The sequence below is a fragment of the Myotis myotis genome, unplaced genomic scaffold, assembly GCF_014108235.1.
Source record: "Myotis myotis isolate mMyoMyo1 unplaced genomic scaffold, mMyoMyo1.p scaffold_m19_p_2, whole genome shotgun sequence".
Lineage (NCBI taxonomy): Eukaryota > Metazoa > Chordata > Mammalia > Chiroptera > Vespertilionidae > Myotis > Myotis myotis.
The window spans coordinates 22,473,250-22,490,143 of NW_023416324.1; positions in this window are offsets into that span (position 1 = coordinate 22,473,250).

Here is a 16,894-nt window from a genome sequence, read left to right on the forward strand (position 1 = left end):
TGTCTCTATATTTAGGGAAGTTTTCTGTTTTAGGAATCAAGATTAAGTTACTCTCTTTTTTCTAGCATGGGGGAAACTAAGAAAAATGATGACAGTGCATCTAAAAGGGTATGATCAGTTCATTAGATATAGAACATGCAAAATTGGGCTTTGGGGGAAATAAGTAAAAGGAAGGATAATAGCGGGACCATTCACACTTACTAGAAATTTGGTAATCTACCAGAAAGCAATTTTCTCCCAGACTAGGAACAGTAAACAGCAGTAAATGATCCCTAACCAGTTCTTGCTCATGAATTTGGTGAGCATTTCTCCAAAAAGGAGTAGACTGAAAACAAAAAAACTACACCTCAGTAACCTTCAATGCTGCATTATGTAATAATGATAGTAAAATTATACTGTTTGTTTGGAGTGTTCTGTCTGTTTGCAAATATGCATGCACATTAAACTTCTTCATTTTTATAATGTCTTAATAGCAATTATGAGTTTATTTTTTTAATATTAATTATTCTAATGTTTATATTTATTGGCAATTTGTGTGCAACTTTTATATTTTGCTTAGATGTTAAGGTATTTTATTTTTATAAATATGTCTAGCTTTTCTTCTTCCTTTGTAATATTATTAGCAAAGATTAAGATGGAATGTTAATATACCAACCAAACTACTAATTCTATAAAGTCTAGAATTTGGATTTTTACCAATAAACCATTAACACTATTTTCTAACTTAGAATTATTCAATGTTGTTTATATAATGGGCATTAAAGACTGTCTTTAGACAGATTTCTAAATGTGGAGGGGAAGTGGGGCCTTTCTATAAGTTAGATGTCTTTCCCTTAAGTAGCAAACTAACACTAACAGATTGGATTTACTTGATCTGATCGGCAGTTTTGGAGCAACTTGTCAAATAAACGAGTGTTGTATTTCTTTAACTTCAGCTGCATTGAAACTGCTTAAAATAGTCATATCATCCAGCATTAGGATTATGATACCATTTTTATAGGCCAGAAGTCATTGATAAGTGACTTGGAAATGGGATTCTCCTCCCTTCCCTCCCTCCCCCCCAATTATATTCTATGGAAACTTTGCTACCCTGATCTTTTCCCTAGCATGCTTTAGGTATATTCAACACTAAACATCAAAGAAGAAACAGAGTTTAAGTGCTAGGTAGAGCTAGGGATAAACACTAACTAATGTAGTATTTCAGTTCATTAAAAATTTAAAAATAGCCTGACCGGTTTGGCTCAATGGATAGAGCGTTGGCCTGTGGACTGAAGGGTCCCAGGTTCGATTCCAGTCAAGGGTATGTACCTTTGTTGCAGGCACATCCCCAGTGGGGGTGTGCAGGAGGCAGCTGATGGATGTTTCTAACTCTCTATCCCTCTCCCTTCCTCTCTGTAAAAAAAAATCAATAAAATAGATTTTTAAAAATTTAAAAATAATTTATGGATGAATCAATTGAAAAGCAGGTAAAATATTTCCACTGTATTTTTTTAAATATATTTTTATTGATTTCAGAGAAGAAGGGAGAAGGAGAGAGAGAAACATCAATGATGAGAGAGAATCATGGATTGGCTGCCTCCTACGATCCCACTGAGGATCCAGCCCACAACGCTGGTATGTGCCCTGACTGGGAATCAAACTGTTCAAAGGTTGACACTCAGCCACTGAGCCACACCGGCCAGGCTCCATAGTATTTTTACACTGTGATTTTGCTTGGAAGCCTTTTTTTTTTTTTTTTTTTTATAAGAGATTAGAAGATAAACATTACCCCATCCTCAGGGCTCAGTGTATGGCATTTTGATGAACTATAGAGCCTATTCTTCCACTGAGAGGGGGTAAGTGAGAAAGTTTCAAGTAATTATAATTTGGAAAATGTTATTTTTATATTATGTAAAATTTTATAATTTAAAGTGAGTCAGCATGAGGTTTCATATACACATTTGCCATGGTTCTTTTTGCATTTTCTATACTAGCCTGAGCTACTTCCTTCACCCCCACTGCCACAGTTGAAGATTGGCACTCTGATTATAGCAGTTCGTTGCTACTAAATAAAAGCTAAATATGTTTCAAGCAGTCAGAAAATACTTTATTATTAAAAGACTTCATTATGCCCCCCCTCTTAATATTTACTGTGCTTGTAACTTAGTTTTGTTCATTATGTTTCAGCATTGCCCGAGGTTGGTAGGCATATAATTGTAGACCAACATTTTTAAGGCAGCCTGAGTAGAATAGTTCTTTTTTTTTTTTCCTTCTGAAAGCTTATGGGAACCTCATACATAGAGCTTATTTTGCTCTTTTAACTGTTTGTCTCCATAAATGAAGGTACCTGGCATTCGTACTGAGTAACTGTGGTGAAGTACTGGGTGACTTGTTCGTGTTTGCAGTCTATTTCCTCAGAAAGGAATATTTGTGCATTAAGTGATAGTTCATCCCCAAAAGGAACTGTCATGAACAGTCTTATATGAGTAGAAAACAGATGGGAGTGTTAGTCATTAGAACTCTGTGGGGGGTTTTTCATTTCCAAAAGTTGACTGCACATCTATAATTTTATGTTTTCAGCTTAAGAGGCTGTGCCAGAGAGGGAGATTAGTATTTAATGCCTAAATCTTTCCATCTTTATATTTTATGGCTTTAGTTGGAAGGACAAACAGAAGTCCTTTTATTTGGCCCTTTAATAACATTTTTAGAACCAAAGAAGGAAAGACTCTCCACAAAGATGTTGTAGGTGTGACTATATTCTATATATATAAAAGGCTAATATGCAGTGTGCCCTCGGGAGTTCAACCGGGAGACCAGGAGTTCACTCGCTCACTATGTCATGCGCTGACCACCAGGGGGTGGCGCCAAACATGGTGGGCGGCCAACAGTGGTGGCCGGGCACTGAGGGAACAAGGGAAGGAGGAAGCAGGGGACCTGATTGGCCCTGAACGCAGGCCAGGCCTAGGGACCCTACCCGTGCATAAATTTCATGCACTGGGCCTCTAGTCTTTATTATAAGAACCTATGGAAGCAGGAGGTCTTTGTAAAGAAATGAACTAATGGGATTGTGAGAGTATGTAGTGGGGGAGGGGGGGTGAGAAAAGGTTTCTTTGCTAGGATCCTTGCACAGACACCTTACAGTTGTTTAATATTTGTGTAGTTCTGAAACCACATTGTAAAAGTTGTTATTTGAACCTACAGAAGAGACACCTAAGAAGAGTGAGTGCCTCTGTAACCTGTTTATTTCATGTTGCCTCAGATGTAAAACTGCATCTACCCTCGTTAAATTTGAGATGTCTCACAGTTGCTTCTGAATTATAATAAAGAAATTAAATGAAGTATTTATCCTTAACTAGAGCCAGGACATTGCTATCAACATGGCCTTTCCAGACAAGGTAGTCTTTCCTGTAACAAAAATGCTTTGGATGAAAGGTTTAGGAAAAACACTGGTAGGCTGTAGAAGGAGCAATTTTGCCTCACGTACACAGTCCAACCAGGTTAATGGATTCAGTTTGGTCCCAGGCCAGGGAGCATAACAAGAGGAAGCTTTGGTTTTAGGTAGCTATAGACTTGGCTCTCCAATGATAACTCATTGCAAGTATCTCCCTGTTTCACAGAAATTGATTGATCTCAGAGTATTGATGATGACCCTGCAAGTGTGCATCTGCTCTTTTTCTTTCTTTTTTTTCTTTAATATATTTTATTGATTTTTAGAGATAGAGGAAGGAAGAAAGAAATAGCGATCTCCTGCCTCCCACATATCCCCTACTGGGGCTCGAGCCTACAACCCAGGCATGTGACCTGACCAGGAATAGAACAGACAACCTTTCTGTGCACAGGACAACACCCACCCAGTTGCGCTGCACCAACTAGGACCTGTATGCTCTTTTTCTAAATCAAAAGCCAGGAATAGCAAGCACTAACTGAAACGTTTCATAGTTTGTCTCTCTTAGATTCTTTAAAAGTTTTACGGGAGCTTTCTTATTTCTTAGCCCAGGGTACAACCCCTTTCTCCTCTTTAAAAAAAGAAAGGGATTTAAAGGCAGTTTATACAGGATTCTACTATGAGAAAATAATAAATTTTAATTGGGGAAGGAGGATTACATGCCACAAGTTACAGCTTGATTGCAAGACTGAGCACTTTTTTATGTTTGGGTTCTAAAGTTTTTCCTTTGACATATCATTCTTTTATTTACTTGAGGGCCATTCTGTTTTGTAAGGTAATCAGTGTTTTATGCCATTTATGAATTGTGCAGTTCCCACCCCCCACCACCACACACACTGTTAGTAAAGGGAAGGATAAAACAAAAAGGTATCATAAGAATCATTGGAATGTGACTTTAGTTAATATAGATTGAAAGAAACCCGAACTTGGTTAGTGGGAATTAAGATTGAAGTGTTAATGCTGCGGGTATGATCTCTAGCCATAGAATGTTTTGCTAGTGATAGAGTGATTGTGTGGACAGAATATATATATGAAATATGATGTGATAGGAAAGTGACAAAATTATTCTTTTTTTTTTTTTAAATATATTTTATTGATTTTTTACAGAGAGGAAGGGAGAGAGATAGAGAGTTAGAAACATCGATGAGAGAGAATCATCGATCAGCTGCCTCCTGCACATCTCCTACTGGGGATATGCCCCCAACCCAGGTACATGCCCTTGACCGGAATCGAACCTGGGACCTCTCAGTCTGCAGGCCGACGCTCTATCCACTGAGCCAAACCGGTTTCGGCGACAAAATTATTCTTGGAAGTAATATTTCAACCTGCAACAGAGATTAAGGAAAATTTAATATAGCTTCTGGTTTTAATGAATTAAACTTTAACTTAAACTTTAAAAGGTTTGTGACTTCTATTCTGATACATATTTTCTTAAATATGTAAAAAATTTGAATGGACACTTAAATTTTTTTTTTAATCCTCACCCAAGGATATGTTTTTATTAATTTTTTAGAGAAGAGGGAGAGAAACATTGATATGAGCGAGAAACATCGATCAGTTGCTCCCCCCACCCTAAACACACCACAACCCAGGTATGTGCCGTGATCAGGAATTGAACCTCCAACTGTTTGGTGTATGGAACAGCACTCCAACCAACTGAGCCACCTGGCCAGGAGAACAATTAGGCTAGTCTTTCCTCTTAATTTACATATTGATTTATTCAGACTTCAGTTAAATAGATCTTTCACATATCCCTCTTGGTGTGTGCAAAATTCCATATTATAAAAGTTTTAACTCATTTTCTAGTCAAACCTGAGGTGTAAAGAAGAAGGCATTTTCAAGTGTTTTCAAATTGCAGGAACTTCTAAAAGATCACAACTGGAAAAAAACTGTTGAGAACTTGTTGCTTTGAGAATTTAGAAAGAGCTCTAAAACTGGAGCCAGAGACTTGGAGTTTAGTCAAAGCTCTGCCGCTGATTTGCTCTGTGTCATTAGGCAGTTTCCTTACTCTCTCCAGTTTCTCCTTGTGAAATGGTAGTGATCATAACCACCCTCACCTACCTCACACAGTTGCTGTAAGACTAGGGTGTTTGTGACTGTGCTTGAATTCTCCAAAAGAAAAGCTGATCAGAAGTTTCAAGATAATATAGTCCTATTGTATGAGGGTTCATTTACAGTTTGCCTCTATGAGAGTATCTTTAATTACCATAAATCAGTGGTCGGCAAACTCATTAGTCAACAGAGCCAAATATCAACAGTACAACAATTGAAATTTCTTTTGAGAGCCAAATTTTTTAAACTTAAACTATATAGGTAGGTACATTGTTATTAACTTAATTAGGGTACTCCTAAGCTGGCCTTTGCTAAAAACATCCTCAATCTGATTGAGGTACGTTTGCTGAGGTCGACCCCTCCCAACTCTCCCATCCACACTCATCTTGTATACTTGTTTTGTCTCTCCTTTCGTTCATCTTCTCTATATGTCCAAACCATCTCAACATACCTTTCTCAATCCTCACACTACATCTTCTTTCACTCCACAACGTTCCCTAAAATTAATAAAGTTTCAATCGCACTATATGTGTGCACCCACACGTGGTATTTTGTGGAAGAGCCACACTCAAGGGGCCAAAGAGCCTCATGTGGCTCGAAAGCCTCGGTTTGCTGACCACTGCCATAGATCATTAAACAGGTAACACGTGGGCCTTATCATGGTATGCTTATCCTGTTGTTTTCTCCCCTGCCAGATACTTAGCACACAGGCTGAATTTTCTTTACAGTAATCCTTGGCAGAAGTATAACTTCAAAAACCAAACTCCTTGTAGTGGTACTATGGCAGCTGCAATTATATTTTGAGGTAGGTTAATGTGGTGAAACCATTCGATAATCAGAAATTAACCTTGCCTTTTCCCTTAGGCATTTTTGCTGCATATTGCCATCAGGGGCTGCTGTACAACCACATAGTCATCCCTTTGTTTCTGGGCAAATTCTCGGTACCTGTTTTTGAGTAGGGGGTTAGGTTTCAAGAAGGAAAGTCTGCTTATTTCACTCATCACTTTGCAGAATTGAACCTTGCTGTCCAATCACAATGTATCTGTAAAAGTTGAAAAAATAGTGAAAGTTTTTTTTTTTTCCATTTTAGTTCAATTCTAAACATCTGCAGGTGTTATTAGGCAGCCTGTTGTGTCTGACCCAGTTATCTTCATGGATCAGGGCAGAACCTTACATTTTGATAGGCTTACCCATTTCCAGGGGGATGTCTTGTTTCTAGGAAATAGCAAAGGTTATATAAGCAATTCCTTGTTGCAACAAACAAGTTTTTGTTTTTGGTTTTGTTTAAGAAAAAAAATGCATTTTAGGTACACAGGGTATGGAAACAGTAAACATTTGTTTTTTTATCTCTATAAATGCTGGCATCCCCTTGTTGCAGGCAGTTGGTGGTATCTGTCTTAGTTTTATAGAATAATGGAACTGCAAGTACTGGAAGTAAACAGTTGGGGAGATTCATACTTGGAAAATAAACAAAAAATCCATCTTGTTTAGTGAGACAGCTAAGAACATTGACATATCAGGAATACTTTTAAATGATTTTTGCTGTAATTTGTAGCTTTAATGTCTCTCTTCAGTTACAGAGAGACCCATAAAAGTATTACTGTATCTTGTGAATAAAGATCATTCTTGTGGGCTAGTATATGGATGTATTGCTAGGCTGTGGAAAGCAGTGATTGTGTGTGTGTGTGTGTGTGTGTGTGTGTGTGTGTGTGTGTGTGTGTAAACTATGTTTATAACACTATGTATTATATAAGTTTATATAGAAAAAAATGTTTCTTTAGTGTTTGGGGGACTAAAGCTGTAATATAACCATTCCAGTGTAATCTGACTACTCACTCTAGAGAACATTTATATTGCACATAAATGCACACCCCTAAAGCATTGCTAACTGCTCCCACTGTAGATAACTGCTGCTTTTTTTAAAACCCAGGTAATGGAGGAGGAAATAGTACCCTTTTCTGAAAATAAAATGTAAATATAGGACATGTGGGGAGGGTGGGGCCCCCTGCAGTTGTCCTGCAGATGGACAAATAGCCTTTCAAATTTTCCTTTTTAACCATCTTGACCGTGTGTGCCTATTTGTATTGCAGATGTGAACTATTTTTGGGGGTCGATATGAGTATGTTTTGAAACTGAATTATTACATAAAATCAGAGTAACTTCTTTTTCCATCCTCCTTTTCCACACTAACTGTTCTTGCCAAATATGTCTACTGATACCAAGTTTCAGCGTGGTTAAATGATGGGATTCTCCAATCTCCTTCATCTTCCCTACCCTGTCTTATACCTGGCCTGGCCTTATATATTTTGTTGGCTTTTCATAAGTAAGAACAGTTTACTGTAGTAATATAAAGACTTCAGAGTTTCCTTTGTTAATATTTGGTTACGCAGAAGCATCAGTTAAAATAATGGAGTGAGTCTGAGTTCGTAATATGCTGTAAGACCAGATAAGATCTTGAATGATACTAAACTTGACTAGCACATTTATTAAAAGGGAATATGGTGGGGGTGGGAGCAAGCTATGACATATATATGTAATCACTGTATAATTAGAAACACCAAATGCTGAATCTTATCACTGTGCACTTGGGGGCCAGGCTTTGGATTTGATTGTTATTTTAATTCCTTGAAGACTATATATAATCATGATGAGCAGAAGGCAAATAAAGTTTTTAAACAAAAGTACTTTTTTGCTATTTAAAGTTTGGTAGTAAATTTTCTACTTTCATTTACTTTATCTTCCCCCAAAAAAAATTACAACAAAAAACTTAGGGTTGAGATTGAGAAGCTTAAAAAGGCCACTTTTTAAGCAGTTCAGTCACTTACAATATTGTGTTAAATTATCACAAGTCTTTCCGAGCCAAACTGTCACTAAAATGTCCTGTGACAGCCCCACTCCTCTTTTTCTGCCATCCTGCATATTGGAAAAGTTCTATGTTGTATTTGTTTTTAATGCTTGATTTTTAAAAGAAATACTGGTTTTAATGTTGCTTAGCTTCAGTTTGAAGTGTAACTTTCACTAATAACTGCAATAAAAAGAAAAGCTTTGCTCCAAGCTTTCTGTTGTGTTGTCATCATTATAGCTCTTAGGTAAAGGGAACCAGTGTGATACAATGGAAAGAATTCAGGCTTTACGGGTCGTGAGGTCCTGGGCTCCAACCTGGATTGTATGACACTCAGGGCAAGTTCCTTGATGCTATCTGTAAGAAGATAACAGTAGGGCTGTTGGGACATTAAATGAGATAATATACAGAAAGTACCTAATAGGGCTGGGCATGTGGACTGAGCTTAGGTTTTAAAGAGGTTCTCCCCCACTCCATTTGTCCTTAAATAAAAGACACTGGGTGGAGTGGAAGGAAGGGGAGGCAAGAAGTCAGGCAGTAAAAGAACTTCAGAACAATTAGTGAAAAAACTGATATGAACTGGGGGACTCTTCACAGGCCCAGAAGTGGATAGACAGTTCAGGTATAACAAGCAAGAAAACCCTGGACTAAGATTTTGGGAACCAGCTCTCAACTGTCATAACTATAATTTTAGGTGTATCATTTCATTGTACAATTGAAGTTATTGGACTAAAATCAGAGGTGTCAAGTTGGCAGGCCAATTTTGGCCTGTGAAAAATTTTTGGTGTTTAAAATATTTTTACTAGTTGCTAACATTTTAAGAATCAGAAGACCTCATAAAAATCCAGATGTCTTCCCCCGAAAAGTGAGGAGACTCAGCAACTTCACATTATTCCTTCCTTCATGGCTGCCGTCAGGGGAAGCTCAGTAATAGTTGCCCCCTTTGAATGGGGCAGACTGTCTCCACAGCCCCCACCACTCTTTGCCCAGCCTGCACTGTCATTTTTCCTTTGCTATAACTGGGCTCAAAGTGTGAGGTAAGGCCTCCAACCAATGCAAGAATGCCTCTGAGGATGTGCTCCTTACCCAGGGGTAACTAACTACTTTGAAGGAGTCCAGCCTAAATATTAAAAACTTATTCCCTTGCCGAAACCGGTTTGGCTCGGTGGATAGAGCGTCAGCCTGTGGACTGAAAGGTCCCAGGTTCGATTCCGGTCAAGGGCATGTACCTGGGTTGTGGGCACATCCCCAGTGGGGGATGTGCAGGAGGCAGCTGATCGATGTTTCTCTCTCATCGATGTTTCTAACTCTCTATCTCTCTCCCTTCCTCTCTGTAAAAAATCAATAAAATATATTTTTAAAAAAAACTTATTCCCGCCCTGGCTAGGTGGCTCAGTTGTTGGAGTGTCGTCCCTTACACCAAAAGGTTGAGACTTTGATTTCCAGTTAGGGTACATACATAGGTTGCAGGTTCGATCCCCGGTAAGGGAGGCAACTGATTGATGTTTCTCACATCAGTGTTTCTCTCTCCCTCTTTCTCTAACATCAGTAAACATATCCTCAGGTGAGGTTAAAAAATTTTTTAAAACTTGTTCTTTCATAATTTCTATTTACCCTATTCATGTTCTCCAGAACATCAGAGAATTCAGTCTCATCCCTTCTTGCTGTTATGTATTCCCCGTCCCAGTCGTCTCCCAGTGTCCCCCAGACTCTGCACAACGCTAACAACGTAGTTTGTGTTCTTCTGAGTAATGCTAAAGAAGCACTAGTTAGCTTACTAACAAATGCTAATGTGTGTTTTTTAAACTATAGGTTGAGTTGATAAGTGACAACTTGAAGAGAATCACTCTACTGCCAGACTGCCCAGTAACTACACTAGTATAGAAAAATTCAAACAAGTCAATAATTATGCCCAAATTCATAACAGTTACATGGGAGAAATATATGTGATGTTAACATAAGGCTATGCTCTGAAAAATGTAGTACTAGAAGAATGTAGTACCAGAAATTACTACAATTAATCTGGGCAGACCGTAATCAACCCATTCCTCTAATTGATTTGATTAAGACATGCTAGACTGGCCAGAATAAATCACCAATTATATTAGAGCTGAACTGCTTGAAACTCTTCTTAAAAAAAAAAAAAAAAAAGAAAAGAAAGGTTGATTTGAGAGAGAGAAACATAGATTTGTTGTTCCACTTATTTATGCATTCATTGATTGATTCTTGTATGTGCCCTAACCAGAGACTGAACCCACAACCTTGGTTTATCAGGACGATGTTCTAACCAACTGAGCTACCCAACCAGGGTATTGAAACGTCTTCAGAAAAGGGTGCTCAGAGCACCACACTTCAACATACAGAATGGGATGGCAGGCTAAGGTAAAGTTCCAAGGTGGGTTTGAGAGTTGGGGGTTAGAAGAGTGGCCATACACGTTTCCATGGTCTTCATGTGTCAGTTGCCTTATCATTTGACAAATTCCTCTTGGTTGCTGAGACTTGCATACCTTGCAGATGTTTTCAGGGAAGTTAATTAAGTTAATCCATCAATGGCAGGAAAGGATGTGATCATTTTTGTAATATTTAATCAAACGTTTTTATTGAAAAGGGGCCTGAAATCTATAGTTTTATCTGTAAAAGAAAGATGATTATTTTCCTATGTTCTGTCACTTTTGTTACTTCTACAAGTTCCACAGTCTATAGAGATTTCTGCGATGCCTTTATAAAGCAGCACTTTTCTCTATTAAAATTTTTTCCTGGCCCTAGCTGGTTTGGCTCAGTGGATAGAGCATCTGCTTGGAGACTGAAGGGTCCTGGGTTCGATTGTGGTCAAGGGCACATACCTGGGTTGCAGGCTCGATCCCCAGTGTGGGGTGTGCATGAGGCAGCTGATCAATGATTCTCTCGCATCATTGATGTTTCTATCTCCCTCTCCCTTCCTCTCTGAAATCAATAAAAATATATTTTTTAAAATATATATATATATATATATATATATATATATATATATATATATATATATATATATTCCTGCTCTGACTGGTGTAGCTCAGTTGGTTGGGCATTGTCCCATGCACTGAAAGCTTAAATTTAATTAATATGAGTTTAATTTTTCCAATTTATTTTTGTACTACTTTTATAAAGATTTTAGATTATAAGTGTTTGCCATCTGTGGCATCCTTTTGAAAGTATTTTTTTAAATATTCAGAAGTACTATCTAAACCTTTAATGAAAAAAATAGTACTATTATCTACATTAAGGCCCTTTAGATATATTTTTTAATATATTTTATTGATTTTTTACAGAGAGGAAGGGAGAGGGATAGAGAGTTAGAAACATCGATGAGAGAGAAACATCGATCAGCTGCCTCCTGCACACTCCCTACTGGGGATGTGCCCGCAACCAAGGTACATGCCCTTGACCAGAATCGAACCTGGGACCCTTGAGTCCTCAGGCTGACGCTCTATCCACTGAACCAAACCGGTTAGGGAAGGCCCTTTAGATATTAATTTGAAAATCACAAAATTATAACTTCGAATTTAACAAAGCTACTTTCCATTCATTTTAACTGAGAGACCTTTCTTAGGCGGGAGTGGGTTTTGAAGATAAGATAGGCAAACCAAGTGGACTGTGTAGCTGAAGCAGCAGTTATTTTTAAGGAATGTGCTGTGCAAGACTACTTAGCCTCGCCTAAGTCTCAACCTTGAGGATCTCACCCTGCATTTATTTGACCTGAGGCAAGTGCAAGATCAGCAGAAAAGTAAGCGAGAAACAAGGCCAGAGTCGAGCAATTTCCTCTGGAGTGATGTACAAACAAACAAAAATGTCTAAATTAAAGTAAGAGAGGCCAACTCTTCTCCCACTCCATGTTTTAAAAAATGTAATTTACTCTGGGGAAATGACGCCCAACCCCCTTTGGCAAACAACTCATATAAAACCTCAAGATCTTCCACTCTAGAGAGAAACCAGGATGGCAGCATAGGTAAACACCTGAAATTGCTGCCTCACACAACCACTTCAAAAATACAATTAAAAGACAAAATGGACATCATCCAGAACCACAGGAAGGCTGGCTGAGTGGAAATTCTACAACTAGAAGGAAAGAGAAAAGCACAGAGACTCAGAGGAGGTGCGGAAGTAAAGTGCAGAGGTACGGAGGCACCCGCAGAAAGGGCTGGCAACCGAGGACGCGGTTGTCTTTTTCAATCGAGAGGGAGTCACAAGCTCCCGACTGCTCTGAACTCCAGTTCCGGGCAAGTCTCTGGGGACCCAGACTCATACAGGGAGAAACTGGACTGTCTGGCATCAGGCAGAACTCGAGGGCGGCTTTCTCTCAGAGGTGCTTGCAGCGATTACCGCTGGACACTGAGACCCGGGGCCTCTTAGGGTAGGACTGAGGATCAGCCATAGCTGTTTGCTCTGCCCTGTTGATTCCCTGAGACCCCGCCCCACCCAAGCTGTGCACAGAGGCTCTTGCATATGAATGGCCTGGCCCTTTGAGATCTAAAATTACCTAACAAACTGCAGCTGGGTCAGAGAGACCCAGAACATCCAAAAGAAGGCCCAAGGCCCCACAGCAGCTTGCATTGCTTCACAGCTGGGCCTCATCTGGGCACCTCCAAACCCTAAACAAAGAAGAGGAATCTGCAGATCTCTCCGTAGCTCCTGCTGGGTAGCCTCAGGAAGAGGCTAAATTAGCACCTCTTTAGAGATCAAGAGCCAGTGTACCCAGTGGTCAGAGTGGGACCATCCAGATTACAACTCCTCAGATCCGTAAGGGACACACTCGGGGCAGACTCAGTGAGCACCAAAGCCCCATTGAAGCAAGTTTTGCCCCATAAGGGTGTCTCCAGCACAGAAGTTCTCCCACTGTAGACACAGCTGATTCTCACAGCCAATTGACCTGGAGGTCAATTCCTTCCAGTGATACCTACAACAATCAAGGCTTAACTACAACAAGACTGTGCACAAAGCCCACAAAGGGGCGCACCAAGAGTGTCCACCTCAGGTAATTGGGGAGGCTGAGCCCCTAGGCCCTATTGGACACCTAGCACACAAAGCCACTCTACCAACACAGGGAAGCATAAAAAAAATGCAGAGACAAAGAAACAGGTCACAAATGACAGAAATGGAGGAAAGCAAACTACTGGATATAGAGTTCAAAACCACGGTTATAAGGTTTTTCAAGAATTTTCTGGAAACCGCCTAGAAATATAGTGAGACCCTTGAGGATATGAAAAAGGACCAACTAGAAATTAAGCATACACTGACTGAAATAAAGAATATTATACAGAGATCCAACAGCAGACTAGAGGATCCCAAGAATCAAGTCAAAGATTTGAGATACCAAGAAGCAAAAAACACCCAACCGGAAAAGAAAAAAGAATCCAAAAATATGAAGATAGTGTAAGGAGCCTCTGGGACAACTTCAAGCGTACCAACATCCAAATTATGGGGGTGCCAGAATAAGAGAGAGAGCAAGATATTGAAAACCTATTTGAAGAAATAATGACGGAAAACTTCCCCTATCTGGTGACAGAAATAGACTTACAAGTTCAGGAAGCACAGAGAACCCCAAACAAAAGGAATCCAAAGAGGACCACACCAAGACACATCATAATTAAAATGCCAAGGCCAAAAGACAAAGAGAGAATCTTAAAAGCAGCAAGAGAAAAACAGTTAGTTACCTACAAGGGAGTACCCATATGACTGTCAGCTGATTTCTCAACAGAAACTTTGCAGGCCAGAAGGGAGTGGCAAGAAATATTCAAAGTGATGAATACCAAGAACCTATAACCAAGATTACTTTATCCAGCAAAGCTATCATTTAGAATTGAAGGTCAGACAAAGAGCTTCACAGATAAGAAAAAGCTAAAGGAGTTCACCACTACCAAACCAGTATTATATGAAATGCTGAAAGGTATCCTTTAAGAGGAAGAAGAAGAAAGGTAAAGATAAAAATTATAACAACAAATACATATCAACAAGTGAATCTAAAAATCAAGTGAATAAATAATCTGATGAACAGAATAAACTGGTGAATATAATAGAATCAGGGGCATAGAAAGGGAGTGGACTGACAATTCTCGGAGGGAAAGGGGTGTGGGAGATGGGGGAAGAGACTGGACAAAAATCGTGCACCTATGGATGAGGACAGTTGCAGGGGAGTAAGAGCAGAGGGTGGGGTGGGAACCGGGTGGAGAGGAGCTATGGGGGGAAAAAAGAGGAACAACTGTAATAATCTGAACAATAAAGATTAAATTTTAAAAAAAGATCTTCCACTCTACCTTGGGGGAGGGTTACTTGACTGTAAATAGCCAAAGCCAGACCTGATTTAAACCAGAATTCTTCTAATGTGACACTATTGTTGTTGCTTGAAAACCGTTTTCACAGTCACAGTTCTCACATTTGTAAAATAGCAATTTCCAGAGGAAAGGCCAAAATGTGGCTTAATAGTAAACCACAACTTAAATCTTGTCTGTCATTTGCCAAGCATGTTAGTAAGTAAGCTGTTTAGAATTTAACTTCAATGATCTACATATGACAGAAAGAAGATAAAGGAGGAAAAAAATAGTCAAATTTATATCGTTATTTTTCCACTTAAGAGGGAAGAAGGGCTGAAAAGAACAGCTTTTAAGATGTTCAGTGTTGCATTTCTGCATATTGGAAATAATGATATTTTAACATGCTTCTAAACAGAAAAGGGTGAATAAAATGATTATTCATCCTCTGAATTGTCTTTATATCTATTTTTCTCTTAGATTTAAATTAAATAGAAAATTGTGTTGACCAATGTCACCCCAATATATTTAATAAAATAATAATAAATAAAAGTAAATAAATAAAATAGAAAATGACCTCAATGCAACATCAAAATAGTAACTATTTGTTAGAGATTGGCCACTTGAAAGAAAAAAAGATAACTTATCTGAAATGAATCCTGATAGAAGGTAGTTAACAATCATGTATAAATCATAATCCAGTAGTCAGTTAGTTTATAACATCTGTAACGATCAAGAAGCATAGTAGCACATTTCAGTAGGAAAGACTTGGGAGATGGAGTACTAAGTACTGTATTTGCCTCTAGGCATTGGAAGTGCAACCTAAAGAAAGATACTTAAACTTCCGAGGAAAACACACAAAATAGGTGCAAATATACACCTCCAGGAAAGGTTCTCTTCAGTAAGTACCTTAACAAGATATTATTTTTCATATTAGAATAAAATCAGCTGACCAAGTTTTAAGTAACGTGCTTTTTAAAATAGTTTATTGATTTTTATTTATTTTTTAATGATTTCTTTTTTAAAAAAAGTTTTAATATGTTTTTATTGATTTCAGAGAGGAAGGGAGAGAGAAAGATAGAAACATCAATGATGAGAGAGAATCATTGATTGGCTGCCTCCTGCATGCTCCCTACCTGGGACCAAACCCAAAACCCTGGCACGTGCCCTGGACCAGAATCGAACCTGCGACCTTTCAGGCATCCGGCCAATACTCTATCCACCGAGCCAAACCAGGTAGGGCTAGTTTATTGATTTTTAGAGATACAGGAAGGGAGAGGGGAGAGAGAGAGAGAGAGAGAGAGAGAGACAGAGAGAGAGAGAGAGAGAGAGAGAGAGAAACATCAATGTGAACCTCAATTGGCTGCCTTCTGCATGCTCACTACCAGGGATCTAGCCAAAAACCCAGGCTTGTGCCCTGACTGGGAATCGAACTTTTTGGTACACAGGACAACACCCAACCAACTGAGCACACCAGCCAGGGCTAAACATTGTTCTAATTTGATAAAAGTTGTATTCTGATTATTTTAATCAGTGGAATTCGCTATATTAGGTAATATATGACATTTACCTGGAGAAAATTGAGAAGAACAGAGAAGATACATACCATAAGACTGCACAGACTTTGAGAGAACATGACTTTCAACAAAGGCATTTCATGTCTTCTTTGGCTAAATCTAAATCACTTTAAAAATTTTAAGTTCACATTTTTGTTTCACTTTTTTTTCCATTTTAAATTTTTTCCTGCTTCTTTGTTTATATCTCTAAGATCCTTTTTAGTCCATGAGGACGCTGAATGAATACTCAGGTACTTCAAATATGAAGAGGGGGAACAGCCAACTGAAGGATATTGCAACTCCTTCCTTAAATATTCATATAAGATATGACTGCTTTATCTAAGAGCACCACTCCCAGGGTACTGCATATATTAAACAGAGAGATGATGTATATTTCTGCTACAAACTGACAGTAACTCACTCCTTGAAGATATATATATATATATATATATATTAATATACATGTTTTGGTTTGTTTTTTTTTCAGAGAAGAAGGGAGAGGGAGAAAGATATAAACATCAAAGATGAGAGAGAATCATTGATTGGCTGCCTCCTGCACACCCCCTACTGGGAATTGAGCCCACAGCCTAGGCATGTGGCCTGACTGGGAATTAAACCATGATCTTGGTTCCTGGGTTGACGCTCAACCACTGAGCCACAATGGCTGGGCTATGGGGCTCCTTTTATGAGTCCACATTTGACCAGATGTCATCATGATCACAAAACACTGAGCTAAAAC